Source organism: Osmia lignaria, chromosome 4, assembly GCF_051020975.1.
Source record: "Osmia lignaria lignaria isolate PbOS001 chromosome 4, iyOsmLign1, whole genome shotgun sequence".
NCBI lineage: Eukaryota > Metazoa > Arthropoda > Insecta > Hymenoptera > Megachilidae > Osmia > Osmia lignaria.
This window is the reverse complement of record NC_135035.1, coordinates 4,685,975-4,691,974: the sequence shown is the minus strand read 5'-3', so window position 1 is coordinate 4,691,974 and position 6,000 is coordinate 4,685,975. Positions and strand designations below refer to the sequence as shown.

At 29.9% G+C, this 6,000-nt stretch overlaps 1 protein-coding gene across 1 annotated transcript in view; it reads left to right on the top strand.

The window, feature by feature from the left end:
• Positions 1 to 2,977: 2,977 nt before the first annotated feature.
• Positions 2,978 to 6,000, top strand: part of NKCC (sodium potassium chloride cotransporter) — a 120,543-nt gene continuing 117,520 nt past the window's right edge. Inside the window, exon 1 of the mRNA XM_076688108.1 lies at positions 2,978 to 3,239. The gene's annotated coding sequence lies outside the window, so the exon portion shown is untranslated. The remainder of the gene's footprint in view (positions 3,240 to 6,000) is intronic.

Sequence of the window (6,000 nt, the reverse complement as noted above, 5' to 3'; positions counted from 1 at the left end):
ATGTATTGTTATTATCTAAAATATTGATGAAATGGTTTGATAAGAACGAAAATATTTTTATTATTGATAAACCTTCTCTTGATTAGACATCCTTGAATACCAGCTCAAACTTGATTATTATTAATAAAAATTGAGCATATGAGACAAATATAGTTTGTCAATGAATATTGACAATATTGACAGAGGTACATAAAGTGTAATAAGTGCATTGTTAATTTTTTAATATTACGTCCAAACACTGTTTTGTGTATATCTTGAAAAATCGATCTATACAAAAACAAAATGCAGCTCTATTCAGAAAGGTATGTACATTTGCATTTTTATTTAGATACAAATAGTCGATTTTTCAAAACATTCTACAAAAAAAAATATATTAGAATACAATGCCAAAAAAAAAACAATTTCTTAAACATTTCAAATTCAAAACTCAAATACATGAAATCCCCTATGAATTATTAATTTTGTTTACTATTATATTCTAATACTTTTTTTACATAGAATATTTCAAAAAATTGATCTACATAAAAAAATATACAATTCCATTTGAAAAAAGGATATGATGACTTTGAAATGTCCATAATATCTTCATGTATAATAAAATTACCTGAAATTGAAAAATATGCCCCATTAAATATTGTAATTTTTCGTAAATACATGTTTTCATACTATCATCATTTTTTATAGTATTTAATTGTCACCCTTTATACAAGCCATTCATAGACCAAAGTGATTAACTTCACTTTTTAAATTATTTAAAATTGTTGTGTCAAAGCGCTTGATTGAGGCTTAACTTTTTATATTTTATAAATTTTTCTACTTTTTAACCGACTTCGAAAAGGAAGAGGTTACTCAATTCGATCAGTATGTTTTTTTTTTGTGTGTTCACCGATTACTCCGAAATGGATGGACCAATCGGAATGAAACCTTTTGCATCTTGTAAGGTATGTCTTCCGATTGGTCCCATTAAAAACAAATTTTTCATTTTTTCATTGTTATTGCAAAATACAGGAAGTTCTTAATGTCAAGATTGGACGATGTCAATGACCTTTTAATATGTTGTCGGGGACATGATTCTGAACAACTTTTTCATTATGCATAATTAACGGAAAGTTTTAGTTTCTGAGATATTCGTGAAAAATTATTGTTACTACTACATTGAATTCTACGTATGGCTACGTGTCTCTACCGGTGGATAAGTCAGCATGCAGTCGCCGATTCACTACTGTTTCTTGTATACATGTATACAGGGTCTACCATTTATCTCGCAACCCATGCGCGCGCAAATTGATGAAAATGGCAACAGCGTTAAAATTCGAGAGATGTAAAAACCGTACAGTTAAGTTGGTAACCAACTGAACTGTGGTCCGAGATTCGATTCAGGATACAAGTACATCGGGTTTCATCGATCTTGTCGCGGCGTGTGACTCTAACACATATTCACGACGGCAGTCAATTGGCTGCAATCCCTCCTTCGCGTGCCCCTCGCCGATCGGCTCGCCGGCGTGAATATGTGTTAGTTTCACACGCCGCGACAAGTTCGATGGAACTCGGTGTACTCGTATCCCGAATCAATTACCAACTTAACTGTACGGATTTTTACATCTTTAGAATTCTTGCGCTGTTGCCATTTTCATCAATTTGCGCGCGCATGGGTTGCGAGATAAATGGTAGACTCTGTACTCTCCAAGGCATGTACCGATTGCGATGAAACCTATTACATCTAATAGGAGATATTTCCGCCATATCTCACTTGCAAAAATTTATGCAATTTGTTATTGTTAATAACTATTGTTATAACTTGTCTGGAACTTGTTTTCGTTAAAAACTATCATTATGCAATTAACCAATAAGAACGGTAAACCACCTTACGGGATCCTACAAATACTGCCCGTTCCACTAAAAAGTGTAAAATAAAATAATTTTTAACAAAAAATACAACCGACATCGAAATGCGCTAAAAAGTATGAAATAATTTCTACTTCATTTATACAAATACCCAACAGCTATTAATAAAACCTATTTACTCGTTAAATAGTATACTAAATACATTTCAACCTTTTCGGAGGCGGCGCAAAATTAAAAATACCTGAATATACGATGCTGCCAATAATGATTTGATAGGTTGCCGACGTCTGAACTAGAATCTTCCTAGTAGAAGAAAAGTTTTTAATTTTGCGCCGCCTCCGAAAAGGTTGAAATGTATTTAATATACTATTTAATGAGTAAATAGGTTTTATTAATAGCTGTTGGGTATTTGTATAAATGAAGTAGAAATTATTTCATACTTTTTAGCGCATTTCGAAGTCGGTTGTATTTTTTGTTAAAAATTATTTTATTATTTTGTAAAGTCAGTCAATTTAGCAACTGGTAACGAGCGACTCATATGCTTCATCCGTGTATACTGAGAGACTCTTTCGAAATGATACAAGAAATTGAACAGATTTATTGAAATGATAAGGATATCTATTTTAACCGCGAATCGTTATTGAATATGCTCGCATACCTGAGTATATCTAACACTTTGGCATTTATCAGGGACGAGTCCATCGATGTTTTACCGTGGTAGAGTCGTGTTATCCAGGTGGTCTACAAGATCGTTTGCTGGATTGCACTGGCTCGAACTGGATTGGGGCTGTTGGATCTCGAGATGACTGGGTTGGTTCACTCGGACGTAGAAGGAAATATACTCTTAAATTGATTCGCGTATATTCTCTGAATACTTAATTGTTTACGACGATTCCAACGTCACGTGAGCTTCTCGAAAAAATTTTTATTTGTACATTTTGCTTACGAGGATTTCGTTTCTTCGTATCTTTTTATTTGTTAACGTGTGAAGTCGCGCTTAATTACTTGAACGAGTTTCTTTTAACGAGTTTTTAAATATTTTAGTGTTTCTTTATCTAATCATAATACTAATTAATAATTTGTTTAATATTTACAATTTACTGCTATTCGATCCAATTCAATATTAATATAATATCTTATTTTTAGAATATTTTTGAATAAATTCGATGAGTCTTTTAAAAGTTTTTTTATTGAACTTTTTAATTATCAACTTGAAGATGCAAGTGTTCCGCACAATAAGATAAAAACCATACGTATTTTTATGTAGACTAGTGGTGTAAAGAATAGTTTCTAATTTGGAAAACGTCATGTTGCAACACAAAACTGAAAGAACAAGAAAAGAATCTTCATAATTTAAATTTGGCGCGCGTAGAGAGACTAAAATCCGGATGTATGTAAGTACATGTTGTGTTATTGCACTGTCCCTTTTACTGCATGCTAACTCGAACTTTAATTCTTTTTCGCCTGATAAATTTTAAAATGCTATGGCATGGTGAATTATAAAACCAAAAATAGCATAATTTTATTGATTTTTTTACGTTGATGACTTTTTAAGGGTTGTTATATTAGAAGTAACCTCCTTCAGTAACTTAAAAATTAAGTTACAATCGTTTTGCAATGTAAATTCAGAGTTAACTAATATTGTTATTAATTGAGCTTTTTATTGAACATTAAACCTATACTTCTTTTTTATTTTGAATAAGTGCAATTTGAATATTGCAGCTCTTCTTTTGTTTAAAGAAGACAAAAGTAAGTTGCTCATTTGCCAAATCAATTAACTTCCCTAAACAAGGTAGAAAAATTGATAAAATAATATAAATTAAACATCAATTAAGTGCTTCAACATTAAAATTTAAAAATGTTAATACAGTGGAGTTAATCACTTTGGCCTCCTAATGGCACAGTAGTACTAAATATATTTTAACTGTTAATGAAAATTTGAGCAATGTTTTTGGAAACAATAATATTATAATGATATAATGAGATAAAATTTGGTAGGATGAAATCATCTTCAAATTGGTCTTTGCATTTTGTGCATCATCTGGTGTAAAGTTGTCTGGTTTCAATCTATTATAAAACCACATGTATTCCTTAACATATCTTTTTCAAGGTATAACAGATCTTTAAATTTTATAGATTTTAGTGATGGTGAGTGTTTTTTAGCACATAACTCCATTAATTGCTAAATATATTTTAAATTGATAACTATAACTCCTAATTTACTATCTCTTCTACCAAGGGAAAGGTAATATTATTTTTTGTAAAATATTTGATTATAACAAAAATATTTCTACGAATATCTAATTGTTGATAGCTGAGTGAATTTCAATGTTTATCAAATGTTTTAATATTACTTTTGGTATACTACTCATTAGTTTCATTAACAAATATGTATCCTACTTGACAAGCTAGTATTCTTACTTTTAGAAGTTTAATTATTTTTACACAACGGAGATAATATACCATGATATAATGCAAACTTTAACAATTATAACATTTATTTAGATTTCAGAAAATGTGAATAACAAATATTATTTTTGGTCTAAAATTACACATATAGTGCACAAAAGCATTAAAACATCCGATGCATTATTTAACACATTTTAGTCAAAGTTCATACTTTATGATTGAAATTTGCATTTCGGACATTGTTGTACAATATTTACTCGATATTTTCGTATTATTTCAATGTGATGAAAATCATAATACGTACTGTCCGCCGATGACAAGAAGTCTCGCAGGCCGGTACTGGGGCAAGAGTAGATACTATACACACATCGACTGACCCACTAATTAGTACCTAATTAGTAGATGTGATCACTTCGACCAATCAGATTGCGTTATTCTCATCGGACTTCTTGTGATCGGTGGACAGTACTTCCATTAAAATTTAAAATTGACAAAGATTAAAGCGTTATAGTGTACATATTAATGTAAAATTGAGGGTAATAATAGATTGGCAAAATAAAAATGCTTCTTCATTTTTTACTTTTTATTAATCAGAATTGAATGTGAAGAATAAAACCAATATTTCGGGTGCCCATACATCAGAAGTCGTATAAATGAGGAATATAATATTTAAACAATGGTCTCATCTGAGAAAATAAAGATCCTTAAAAAAAATACGAAAAAAAAAGTTAATAAAAAAAACCCCTAGACTGCGCGAAGCACAAGTAATCGTTTAGCATTATTTACATCACCATTTAAATGGCAAGATATTATTTTACTCAAAATGGAATCTAAACGTAAACAATGACGTCTGTGTTATTTAGTCATTTATTTATTTACAATAGCTAGCAATATTAGGTTTACAACAGATTTATAATTGTATTAGCATTTTAAATACATATATTATGTTAAAAATTTCATTAATGAAACTCCTATCATTTAATGATAATCGAATAAAATTACCTTTTTGTAATACTCTGGGTTTAAATATTAATTACTCTATTTGTCTTTTGAGTATTATAATATGAATTTGTTTAATAATGACGTTTTTCATCATTATACAACAGTAAAACGCGAAGGGTATCAGTAGACTATGGTCTATTTAAATTGCTTTGATGTGGCGAATGAGGAGTTTATTGTTATCCTCGGAATTTGAATTTGGCTCTGAGTGACTGTTGTGTGTTTTTTTAAGGATTTGTGTATTATTCTGTACCACTAGTGTATGATTAGTTCAAAATTATTCGTGAAACAGTATGTGATATATAACACAGATTGTTAACCCATATACCGACGAGGCTGAAATTTCCATCACCCATATTATTAAGAATTCTTCTGACTTATTCGAAATTATGAACAATAATTATAATGAAATAAGAAGATGTTACTTAATGAAATTTCTAGTTAGAGGGATCTTTTCTTAAAGATTTTAACTAATTATTTCTGTTTTTAATTAAAAATTTCAAAAAATATCACTTGCATCTGCATCTCTTTGGTTCATATGTATTTGGTTCACTATATTATTATTTTTAGTTTTCATCGTTCAAATTTCTATTCTATTCTGCGTAATACCTAATTAGTATGGTGAATTATATTTTAGAAGAATAAAACGGTATAGGTACATCCTTTTAACCCCAATTCGTAATTTTATTCGACTGTAAATGGGTTAGTAATGTATATCGCGTAGGGTTTATTTTTCAGTAATTTTAG